This window comes from Pseudorca crassidens, chromosome 1, assembly GCF_039906515.1.
Source record: "Pseudorca crassidens isolate mPseCra1 chromosome 1, mPseCra1.hap1, whole genome shotgun sequence".
Classification (NCBI taxonomy): Eukaryota; Metazoa; Chordata; class Mammalia; order Artiodactyla; family Delphinidae; genus Pseudorca; species Pseudorca crassidens.
In genome coordinates this window covers 94,052,818-94,066,187 of record NC_090296.1, presented here as the reverse complement: position 1 = coordinate 94,066,187, position 13,370 = coordinate 94,052,818, and the positions used below count along the sequence as shown (strand labels likewise).

The window sequence follows — 13,370 nt, the reverse complement described above, 5'->3', positions numbered from 1 at the left end:
ATAAACTGTGTTAAACAAAATATATTGTTAAAATTAATTTTACCTATTCATTTTTACTTTTCATAATGTGGCTGTTAGAAAACTTAAAATTACATAAGTGGCTCACATTCGTGGCTCATATTATATTACTATTGGACGTGCTATTCTAGATATTAATTCTTACTTGGTTTTTTGGGGGGTTTTTTTTGCGGTATGTGGGCCTCTCACTGTTGTGGCCGCTCCCGTTGCGGAGCACAGGCTCCGGACGCGCAGGCAGCGGCCATGGCTCACGGGCCCAGCCGCTCCGCGGCATGTGGGATCTTCGTGGACCAGGGCACGAACGCGTGTCCCCCCTGCATCAGTAGGCGGACTCAACCACTGCGCCATCAGGGAAGCCCTCTTACTTGGTTTTAAACATTGAAAATATTGTCTCTCACTTTGTCCTCCATCTTAAGTTTGTTTATAGTTTCTTTCAAGAAATCCATCCATTTTTCACCTGACTACCACATTATACAACTCTGGGAGGGGAATTCACATGAAGATCTGTGTACATGGTCCCCCTGGAGTTGTGCAGTGAATAATGTATACAGCCATACATAGCCCTGATTTTTTGCCTTGTGGATTGCACTTGGTGTATCTTGTTTAAAAAGTCCTTCCCCACAACTAGATCACAATGATATTTTCCTGGTATTATTTTTATAATTAAAAAAGAAAAACAGGATGGTGTTGTGTCATGAAGAAGCCATAAAGAGAGAGTGTTTATGATGCCAAAAATGTAGATTTTAGCCAAAAAAGATGACTATAGTGGAAATTTATATTAGGTTTTATAATTTGACAGCAATGTTATCTATCTAATTATGTTTTAGAAAGGCAAATGTTAAAATTTGCATTCCAAAGGGCATGTTAACAGATGGTGGGGAAGGCAGACCACAGTCATGCTGAATGACAGGCTGATTCCAGTTTTTAGTCTAAATATCTACTGAAGTTAATTCTCACAATAGGTAGATGACCTTGATATGGATCATAAAAAACTGGCAGTAATTGTGAAGATCATAAAATAATGTTTGGATTTATACTTATATCATTCTGAAACATTATTTTTGGCACATCACTTGCTTACTCTGGAAAGTCAACAGGTCTCCATTCCCTATCAGATCAAATCCAACTGCTCAAGTCTGTCAGTAGAGAAACCTGTAAACTGGCCTCATTCAGTTTCCCACTTCTCATCTCCCCAGCAGATTGTATATTCCATATATATAGGTACCATGTCTTACACTCATACCTCCTCATCAACATCCTGGGAAATGTCATGATTAAAAACTGCAGCACCAGGCAAATAGGACACTATGTTTCTTAAAGTCAACTAAAATTTACTGAACTATTTGAATAAATGCTCCATGCCTCACATGAAATGGCTAAAATTCATTTGAGCAACTCTTTTCACCTTGGAGTAACTCACCTGACCTCACACAAAGAAAAATACTAATGGCAGAAGCAAGTAGAAAATAACATGTTCAAAATGAGATATCAAATGAAAAGGTATTTAAAAGTTGAGGTCAGCCTCAGAACTGCTAATATGCCCGTTACAACCACAGAAATACAGGTTTACAGTAATAAGTATTGTAGTCTTCTTCAAACCCTTTAATTCAAGAAAGAAGTTGAAAGGTTACAAAAAGTCAAAGGATAGACTCACCTCAGACCAAGTATAGGATGTTTAAAGATTGATGTCATTTATTCTTGATTAATACTGGGGATTCCATCTCACTTTAGGCATTAACACTTACTGGAATTTATAACAGTTAAGTCCAAATTAAAAGCTGACCCTTCTTTTTTTCTCAGCCCCTAGCTATAGACTTAATTATGACTGTTGAATGTATAATTTTCATTTTTAAGAGTTTGTGATACTTGTGGTACAAGTCTGGGCATTATGTTAAGGAAACCAAATGTTTTTGATCTATCTGATGACAGCTATAACTTCAGTGTCTACTGGAAAAATTTGCAGAAGCAAGAATTTTTCTTTCAACATTATATTTGACATTGAATAGAAATGTATTTCCCAAGGCAAAACCAAAAGTTACACACTTTTAAAATTCAGTTGTGATTTTTCCCAAGTTCAGTGCTTCTCCAGGTCCACTCCTCCTGTATTCATTCTCCTTGCTGAAGTACATTCTTTGGTAGTTCTTTCATCAGGTGTCTATGGATAATAAACTCTCTTAGTATTTGTATATATGAAAAAGTCTGTTCAATAACAGATATCTGGGTATTAATTTGTTTTCTAAATCCAGCTCAAACATCAATGTGCTGTTTTCAAACTTTTATTTTTTGCCTGAGAGTTTCTCTTCAGCTAGAATTACATGGTGTCCCATGAGTACCAGGGTGATGGAAGCTTCCCTATGGGATGGTTTCACTGTTACTTATGCCTGAGTACTATGGTTTTCACACATTTTTATGTTTGTTTCTTGATTTGGGCAGTCCAAATTTAGGGTAACTCTCACTCAGAGTAGTCCGTGAGATCTCCATCACTTGCATGTCATCCTGTCTTCATCCATGGCTAGTTGGCTCACATTTGCAAGAACTCTGGGCCTTGGGCTTTCCTGGTCCCCATTCTTGGACAGTGCAGTAATTTCACAGCTCCCTGCAGGTGCAGGACCAGCAGCCTCAGCTTCCATGCCTAGATTTGTCCAACCCAAAGGCATAGGTCAGTTTGGTTCCTCCTACAGGCAGCAAAGTGTCAACTCCTTCTCCCCTCTATGTCTATAGGTTTCTGGAGAATTTTTTTTCCCGAATTTTGAACTTGGGTATAAATTTTTTTTAATTATTTTTTAATCTAGCATTTCTGTATGTTGAATGGGGTAAAACGATTCTACTCAGTACACCATCTTGGCTGAATCCCTCCACATTATCTCTTTTACTTTGGTACAGATTATCTTGAGAAACCAGAGAGTGGATCCAAAAGCAGGTATTAACTGGTGCTTTCTGTCTGTTTGCCCTTCCATGCTGGAAGTTCTTAGTTATCAAAACCATCAAAACAAAATCAGAAGAGTTTTTCTTTATTCAGAGTAGGTAATTTCAGGACCACAATGAAATCTGAAGACATCCTATTAAAAGTGACAGCTATATGATAATAGAAGTATATGAAAGCATTGGTTTGGCAATTATACATGAGTTCAAGTGGAAAATCAATCTGGGGACCCCCAAATTTTTGAGATTTCATTTTGATTATTCCTGTTAGTTAAGACCAAAAGGAAAGAGAATAAAAGCCAATCCTCACATCAAAATTAATGCAATGAATAGTGGTCTTTTGTTGAAGCACTGATGATGAGATCATGTCTAGTCCAAGCAGAAGCCTGTCGATCTCACATTGTGGTCTATATTTAATCAAGTCTTTGTTTTCAAATGCACAAATGCTAGAATTCAATCTAAGATCTACACATTGCTGACTCAAATGTCATCAACTTGCAGCTTTGAAGTTGTGTCTGCTGGTTCATAGGGCATGTGGACTAGGGGGTCTGCACAAAGTTCATCAAAATTTTCTCAACAATATTGGATATAAATCAAAGAAATAAATATAAACTAAGAAAGTTTTGAGGTACAATTGTATACCTATAAAATTAGCATAAATACAAAATCAATACCTAAGACTTTATTCAAATCTTGCTGATAAATTCCTACAATAGTTTTGGAAAGTAATATGGCAACATAGGTAGCAAAAACCATAATCTTTATTTCTTGAAACCATTAAGACCACATCTGGGAGTTTATATTATGGAAATAATTTAACCGAAGATTAAAATTGTATACATGAAGCTGTTTATATAGAAGAGTGAAAAACTAGAAACAAATTATAAGTTATACTCTTTTATGTTTCAAGCCATGTTAAATAATGGTGATTTATTGAAAGATAATAGCATGGCTTATAGGAATGTCACAGTTCCAGAACTGGAAAGTCTTAAAGTATAAGACATTAAGTTGTATTGTCATCATCAAACAATGATAACCTCTCAGTCCCAACTCTGGTACTCTGCTTTTAAGGAGATTTAGATACTCTTTAACTTTACTTCTACTATTCCTACTACTACCAAACTATTTCTCTTATGTCTCAAGTTCAAATGCCCTCAAAAAGAGTATCTGTTTGTTTTTGACATTTGCTATGTGATATTGGGTGTGAGGGGGGGAGTCTTTCTTCAGCAGAGCTCTTACACAAGACCACACTGTAGACCTCTGACCAGGATCCAATGTCCACAGCCCTAGTCCAGTTAATAGCAGCAAGGATAGCAAGGTTGTATGATATGCTTTTTTTCTTTAATCTTGAGGTTACATTATTTTTGCAACTTGAAAGCCAAAATTAAAAGTTTCTTAATGAACATTACTTAGTTATACACTTAATACAAGTTGCCCTTAATTGTCCATTTTAAAAATACAATAAAAATATGACCGTACTCTGTTCAGCATGATTCATATTTGCAGAGTGACTTCTGAAATTAGAAAAGGTCATAGTCCAGCAGGGAGAGATTTCATTATGTAACAATTACTGAGATTCTATAATAAGAAAATATGGTATATTTATTTCTCATTTCATAGGTCTTAATCTCTTCCTGATACAAATTCTCAAACCGTAGCTATAGGAAAAGACAAACACTTGTCAGGTAGGAAGAAAGGCTGTCAAGAGAGATTTACCTGTTTTTTGTCAGAGCAAAACATGTCTAGAAAAGAGTTGACCATGTTATGCATGGGCAAGATGAAAGAAACACATAGCAACTCTGCAAATATACTCATAAAACAAAACAAAACAAAACAGAACAAAAAAAACAACCGAGTAACAAGGAAAGGAACATGGCACACCAAATGCAGTCTGGAAAACAACACAAAGTATAGAAAAAATGTAAGAGTTCTTTCTGCTGGCATGTTTATGATAAAATAAGAACTTATAAAATGATAAAACAACAAAATGAGATTTGTAAAAGAGAGAACATAGAATTTAGGAAACAAATTAAGACTGTATTAGTCAGGATCCAATCAGGAGCCAGAAACCATACTAGCTATTTTAACCAAGGGAGTTGAAGAATTGTTAACTAAGTACTGAAGAATTGAAAGGGAAAAAAGGAACAATAAGATTATAGATAAACATAGATATAGATATAGATATAGATATAGATATAGATATAGATATATTGCAACTTTGAGAAGGGGCCCCAATGAACTGAGTACCAGGCTTCTGAGAAGGGAGTGTTGCTTAGCTGGTTCTGTGGTCTCTTAGAAGAGGAGCTCAGTAGAACTGTGACCCAGACCTGTAGGGAAGAGGTGCTGACCAGCTGGTGCTGAGGTCTTTGAGGGGCTGCAATGAGGCTGGTTCTGCAAGTGTTAAACAAACAGTGACTGTAAATTGGACTTTGTAACTGACTATGCTTCTCCTGGATCAAAGCAACACTGTCCTAGTGAAGAAGTGAGGCTGAGGTGCCACTGAAAAGAGCAGGAAAACAAGAAATGAGGAAATCCCTCCTCCCTCCTCCAGCTTTTAAGTCTCTCTCTGACACTTCCTATTAGAAGCACCTAACAGAGGGAAACTGGCAAAGGAGAAATGTGGTTTGCATGGTCCCAGCTCCAGCATCACAAACCAGGAGAAATGAAGGGTGGGTATGGAGGTGAGAGATGATATTTATAAACTGGCACAAGGGCCAAAACAATATCACTACAGAATTAATAAATAAATTTGGAACAGCAAGAAACAGATCTAAGGACAGGGTCAAGGTTTATTTTGCTCACCACTCTATACCCAGTGCTTACCACAGTGCTTGGCCCATAGCAGGCGCCCAATAAATGTTGAAAGAAAGAAAGAATGAATGAATGAATGCTCACTGCTACCAATAACCCAACTCATGGGTTTTGTTAAGGCACAATTTATTCTAACGCTAAATTGTTTGAACTGATTTTCTACTGTTTTCTTTGAGAATCGCTTCTCCTATCATGGTGGTGCACATTATGGCCAGCAGAATAGCCATCAGTTATAGCCTGACCATGAATAGCTAAAATAGACCAGAAACTTAGAACCATCGGCCTCTGTATTAAGGGAGATGTGGAGAAAAATGAAATGCACAGTCTCTGACAATAACCTGTGAAGTGCTCACATTCTACATTGTCAGCCATGAATCTTACTGATCTTATAGAATGTATTTCAAAATTTTTTCTGTGGTGTTCTTTACCCTAATTGTATTAAAATACAGTACTCTTTTTTTTTTTCCTGCATTGTGATTTGCATCATTTATTACTATCAATGGTACCTCCTTCTTATTCTGTGTAACATTAGTGTATCTTCCAGGAGAAAAAATAAGCAATCAAGCGTTTCTTTTATGGATTTTTTTAATGTGTATTTTTAGTGTGGGAGGTTTTTGTATCATTCCAATGTATTCCTTGTGTTCAGGTTCAAGACTGAATGAACTTCATCAGAGTATATAAACTGTCACAGTTAAGGCAGTGCTTCATTGTTTTATAATGATAACTTTTCACAGTACAGAATCTATTGAGTGCTGGGATCTGCTTCTCACCTGTTCAGAAGGATACCAAATCAGAAGTCATAGTTTTCATACTTGACTGTTTCTTCACCTTCCTGGAATTCACATAATCCTGTTGACTTTGCACTTGAAACAAACAAATATAAATCAATCTTATTCATATTTTTTACTCTAAAGTTCTTCTGTGGCAAATCTGTCCTGAACTAGGATATTTTGACATGAGTAATTATAGCAGAATATATGCACAAAAAGTCATCGCACTCAAATATGCAATTTCACATTAGCAACTGATAATTTGAGGGGACAAGAAAGCTAGTAAGAGAAGAAAAATGGGGCGGAAAGAGGAAGATATATGTGGATACTTTTAACACCTTCTCCTCTTACCACAATGACCAGATAAAGACACCATTTCTGCTGTGAACGCCATTGCTACTTAGCCGTAGCCGAACTCCTTGAAGGATAGGATAGGTGGACAGTCAATTGAGCCCACACTATTCCCCAGCTGCCCAGATCTTGGAGAGACGTCACAGCTTAGGCTCACCTAAGGACCACCAGACTTAGAGCTTCAAGGTAGAGGGAGCACAAACACATCTAGAACTACTGCCCACTCCTTCCCTCTGACAAGTTTTTTCTTTATCCTCTCTTGTTCCTCTGCATTTTCTAGAAAAGCTTCTAAAAACTTCTCTGACCCTTGGAGTTCTGGGTGTTGGCAAGCATAGATATTTAGCATTTCATGGTTGTCTGTCCCTGAATTCTTGGTGGACAGGGATTTATGCTACTGGGATTGTTTCTCAAGGTTGCCCAGTGTTGCACCACTGGTGAAGGATACACACTATCATGGTGATTTACTGTTGATTTTTCTGACAGCTCCCAGACCACCTGAAGGTACATTGATCACTTGTGGTCTGAGGGTCACTGTTCCAGAACATTTGTGATAAACTACAGCTCACCTTTGAGGGAAGGACTCCATCATGTTCACTGCTTATATCCCCAATACTTAGAACTGTATTTGGAATATACTCAGTGCCCAATAAATATTATTTCTTCTCTTATATTTATTCTTTTACTAGTGGAATTTAATTTACGTGTTCTAAATGTAGTTTGAGAGTTCCTTGAAAGCTAGAGCTATGGGAAAGCTATCTTCCAGAGAATTCATCATTCTTTACAATGTATATAAAATCCATTGAATGTTAGTTATTGGACAAAATCCAATGAAAATAAAAAATATTTCTGTACTACAAATAATGTATTTTAAAAGTTTTAGCAAGAAATAAGTAGTGTTAAAAATATTGATGTGAGAAAACTATATGGTGGTTCCTCAAAAAATTAAATATAGAACAACCATATGATCCAGCAATTCCACTTCTGGGTATACACCCAACAGAACTGAAAGCAGAGACACGAACAGATCTTTTTTTTTTTTTTTTTTTTTTTTTTTAATTTATTTATTTTGCGTTATGCAGGCCTCTTACTGTTGTGGCCTCTCCCGTTGCAGAGCACAGGCTCCGGATGCGCAGGCTCAGGGGCCATGGCTCACGGGCCCAGCCGCTCCATGGCATGTGGGATCTTCCCGGACCGGGTCACGAACCTGTGTCCCCTGCATCGGCAGGCGGACTCTCCACCACTGCGCCACCAGGGAAGCCCACGAACAGATCTTTGTACATCAGTGTTCACAGCAGTGTTACCGAGTCCAATCTCACTCTGCTTGCTGCACGATAGGCCAATAAATCGGGAAACAAGGTATTGAGGAAAGGAATAATGACTTTATTCGGAAAGCTGGCACACTGTGAGAAGATGGCAGACTAGTGTCTCAAAAAGACTATCTTGGGCTTCCCTGGTGGAGCAGTGGTTAAGAATCCACCTGCCAATGCAGGGCACACGGGTTCGATCCCTGGTCTGGGAAGATCCCACATGCCGCGTAGCAACTAAGCCTGTGCACCACAACTACTGAGCCTGCACTCTAAAGCCCATGAGCCACAACTACTGAGCCCACGTGCCTAGAGACCGTGCTCTGCAACAAGAGAAGCCACCACAATGAGAAGCCTGCGTACCACAACGAAGAGCAGCCCCCGCTTGCTGCAGCTAGAGAAAGCCCGCATGCAGCAATGAAGACCCAACACAGCCAAAAATAAAAACAAATAAATAAATTTATAACAACAAAAAAAAAGACCATCTTATCGGGGTCTGGATGCCAGTTTCTTTCATAGAACAGAGAGGTGGAGGAGGTGAGGAAGTAAAGTAAAAAGGCCATAAGTCTTGCCAATATCTCCTGGAATGGCCAGCCTCAGGGAGGGGATGTGTTAATTTCTTCTTTCTTGTAGCCATTCACAGGTGGACAGGGTCTGGATGTTTCCCTGAATATAGGCACTTTGATTTAACATTCAGGCAGAGGGGCAGGGTTCCCCAAGGCAGGCCATTATGTATAGACAGTATCCTTTTAGTGAACAAAAGCAGTGGGAAGCAAAGGTTAAAGTAAAAGAAACAGATCTGACTTGTAGCCAGATTTTGTTCTTCCCTGTAACAACAGCATTATCCACAATGGCTAAAAGGTGAAAGCAACCCATAATGTCTATCAACATAGACATTATGTTGTCTATAATGACAAAAAAATGACAAAAAAAACCCAAAATGACAAAAAAATCCATTTTTTTAAAAAAATGTGGTATATACATGCAATGGAATTTTTAAAAAATGTGGTATATACATGCAATGGAATATTATTCAGCTTTAAAAATAAATGAAATTCTGGGACTTCCCTGGTGGTCCAGTGGCTAAGACTCTGCACTCCCAATGCAGGGGGCCCAGGTGCGATTCCTGGGTCAGGGAACTAGAACCCACATGCCGCAACTAAGAGTTCACATGCCATAACTAAAAAATCCCGTATGCCACAACTAAAGATTCCACATGCTGCAACTAAGACCCGATGCAGCCAAATAATTAAATACTAAAAAAAAAAAAAAAAAAAAAACGAAATTCTGACACATGCTTTAATATGGATCAACCTTGAAAACACGGTGCTAAGTGAAAGTGAAATAAGCTAGTCACAAAAAGACAAATAATGTATGATTCCACTTAAAAGAGGTACCTAGAAATAGTCAAATTTAGAGACAGAAAGTAGAACCATGGTTGCCAGGGTCTGGGGAAAAGGGAAAGTGAGGCGTTATTGTTTAATGAGTACAAAGTTTCAGTTTGGGAAGATGAGAAAATTCTGGAGATGGATGGTGGTGATGGTTCACAATAATGTAAATGTATGTAAAACCACTGAACTATATACTTAGAAATGGTTAGAATGATAAACTTTATGTAATATATATTTTACCACAATAAAAAAAGAAAAATGTTGACAAAAATTTTTAAAGAATATTGGTCATTAGAAAGTATCTGATATTGTTTTAGCTCTTTATTTTGTAGCTCTGAACTCTGAATAACCCATTTTCCCAGTTCAGTGGCTCTTAAAGTGTGATCTGGGGACCCTTGGAGGTCACCAATACCTTTACAGGAAACTCATAAAGTCAAAATTATTTTCATAGCAATACGAAGATGTTATTTGTGTTTTTTTACCTTCATTCTCTCATGAGTAAATATTGGAGTTCTGCAAAGGTCATATGACATATGTTATCACAAAAAACTGAATTCAGAAGCAGCAAGGAGAATTCTACTCTCTTCTATTAAATCAGACATATTTTTGTCTGACAAATTTGTCTCCAAAAATATAGTTATTTTCATAAAATATATTATTTATGTTAATGTTACCAAGTCCAAGCTCTCTCTGCTCACCACATGACAGGCCAATGAATCAGAGAGGAGGTGCTGAGGCAAGGAATACAACTTTATTCAGAAAGCCAGCAAGATGGCAGACTAGTCTCCTAAAAACCATCTTATGGGGTTTGGATGCCAGTTTCTTTTATAGCACAGAGAGGGGGAGGAGATGAGGAAGTAAAGTAAAAAGGCCATAAGTTTTGCAAATATCCCCTGGAATGGCCAGCCTCAGGGAGGGGATGTGTTAATTTCTTCTTTCTCACAGACATCTACAGGTGGACAGGGTCCAGATGTTTCCCTAAACAAAGGCACTTTGGTTTAACATTCAGGCAGAGGGGCAGGGTTCCCCGACACATAATACATAAGCAAGCTTCCCGTTGCTTTCCTTCTTTTAGTGAAGAAAAGCAACGGGAAGCAAAGGTTAAATAAAAGAAACAGATCCAACATGTAGTCAGATTTGGCTCTTCCCTGTTACATTAGCATGTAATAGGATTATTATAATTTTAAATGAATTAGTAAGTATTTTAATATTTTCTCTAATTTCTAATATGGAAAATAGTGATAGATAAAATCTACACAAACAAAAACTTTGGGGTTCTCAATATTGTTAAGAGTGTAAAGTTGTCCCAAGACCCCAAATTTTGAGAATTGCTGGTCTAGTTTATAGGGTGATCAGACAAACCCATTAAGATACTAGCAAAATGACATTTCTCACCTAAAATTTTACCCATTACCTCAGGTTAATCAGGCTAATCTCCAAACTCTTCTAGATTCAGATAAAACCCAAAATTGTCTGTGAACATAAACAGTTTTGTCAAATGTGGGTTAAGTAATACTACTTGCTGATAAATAATTCTGAATCTGCAAACTTCTGGGCCTGACTTTATTGCTACTGGATCAAAATTCATGCCTGCACATAGAGGATGGCAGTTGAATATTCTAACACAAATTAGGGGTTTGAAAGAAATGTACTTTTTAATTGTGCACCTTATCTATTTTGTGGTCACTTAAATATAACCCACTAATTTTAGAGTTCTTATTCTACTTAGACATACAATTTAAAATTCATTATCCAGCATATAATTCGCAAAGACTGTATAAAGACTAGTTATAAAATAGTGACATCAGAAATATAGTCATAGTTTAAGATAGGTCACTCAGTCTTCTTTTAGTCTGTATAACCATGTTTTGCTTTCTAAAAGATCCTTGAGAAAAGATGTTTCTGGTAAATGCTGACTGAAACTGTCTTAATTCTTTTCCTTTGCAGGAAATCAGGTCTTATCAAGTCACCTACAGGCATAGTGGTTAAAAACTTGCCTGGTAGGCAAACCTGCATTCCAATCTCAGCTCAGATACTTAGTAGCTGTGTGACCTCAGGCAAATTGCTTACCATCTTTTATTCTATTTTATTTTTTACTTTAAAAAAAATTTTTTATGGATAAGTAGTACTTTTATGTGAAATAACACAAAGAAGCATAGCTAAAAATATTCTATTCACCCAAAAGAAGGCAGGAAAGGAAGGAGAAACTAAAGATCAGATGGAACAATTAGAAAACAAATACCAAGATGACATATTTAAATCCAACCATATCAGTAATTACATTAAGTGTAAATGGACTCCAGTTAAAAGACACAGGTTGTTAATTTGTATGAAAAAGTAATACTCAACCATATACAGGTCTCCCTCACTATCCAAAAGTGGAGGATTCCTGTGAAAACTTTTGTAAGCCAAAATGGCATAAAGCAAAAAAGCAATTACCTTAGGACACATCTTGTTAATAGATGCACAAAATAAATCAAGATAAAGCACAGATGCTCAAAGCTATGGCGGCCTAATGCTGAGATGCTGAGTGTAGTTCCCAGGGAAGGAGCTTGGAGGTGCCGCTCTTGATGCTCAGGGTTTGCACCGCCTCTAAAGCAGCTCACTGCACAACAAACACTGAAAGCTATTTTCGGTTTTCACCTTTTTTCGTAAAAGTGAAAATCCTCTTCAGATTTCTTTCATTTAGCGACAACAGGTACCAATGTAGGTCTTTCATCAAAGTGAAGGAGGTAAAGCAAACTTTCAAAAAGCAGTGCATACCCGTATTGTCTATAAGAGAAGCACTTTAAAGATACAAATAGATTACAATTAAAAAAGAGATGGGGGGCTTCCCTGGTGGCGCAGTGGTTGAGAGTCCGCCTGCCGATGCAGGGGACACGGATTCGTGCCCCGGTCCGGGAAGATCCCACATGCCGCGGAGCGGCTGGGCCCGTGAGCCATGGCCGCTGAGCCTGCGCGTCCGGAGCCTGTGCTCCGCAACGGGGGAGGCCACAACAGTGAGAGGCCTACCGCAAAAAAAAAAAAAAAAAAAAAAAGAGATGGGACCTGGTAGCCCTACAAGCATTTGGTATTAAACGTAAACTCTGTGCAATGATGACTGGGATGGTAAAAAGAGCAGGACAAATATGTGAGCAGGAGAGCTGTCCTTTCTTGATTCCTTCTGGTGAGCAGGGGTTGCTGCTGACATTTCTTCTGATCTGAGGTGGTAGGATCTAGGTCTTTCCAGATCTTTCCAGTTCACCTCCAGTGTTTTAATTGCTGTGGAGATACAAGGGAGCAATAAACTTGGGAAGCTGCCCTTTACACTTTGCCTATAGGTTCTCACTTTCAGCTCACCATCCTACGGTGATTCTTCCTCTCAAGTCCTTTCTTTAGCACAGGACGCTGCCTTCGGGGGAGAGGGGCGGTAGCACACAACACTGCCCCCCTCTCGGCGCCCGGTCAGGGCCTCTCAGAGCAAAAGCTGGGGGCTGAGAGACGTAAGGGTACCGGGGTGGCAAGGGACGGACCCCTGAGTGCAGGGCTCGAACAGATGTAACAGGGACCAAGAGGCTGCAGCACAGCGCCCCCAGGGTTCTCCCCCGGCGTCGCGTGCAGAGCCGGAAAGGCGCCGCTTACCATCTTTTAATCTCACTTTACCTATCAGTAAAATAGAGATATTAATACCTTTTCCCAATGGATTAAGTAAGAATTAAGTAATGGGTAAAAAGCAATTAGCCCAGTCCTGGATCCATATTAAGCACCTGATCAATATTAGCAACTATTTCAAATACTGTTATTGGCTTCCATTACACTATCGA

At 38.4% G+C, this 13,370-nt stretch overlaps 1 long non-coding RNA gene across 1 annotated transcript; it reads right to left on the bottom strand.

Annotated features, from left to right (window-relative positions):
• Positions 1–1,969: 1,969 nt before the first annotated feature.
• LOC137229286 (uncharacterized) lies at positions 1,970–12,296 on the bottom strand. The gene is made up of 3 exons (XR_010945621.1): positions 12,211–12,296; positions 6,522–6,614; positions 1,970–2,650 (listed from the first exon to the last, which is right to left on the bottom strand). It is a non-coding gene; the product is annotated as an uncharacterized lncRNA (long non-coding RNA).
• Between the last annotated feature and the right edge of the window lie 1,074 nt (positions 12,297–13,370).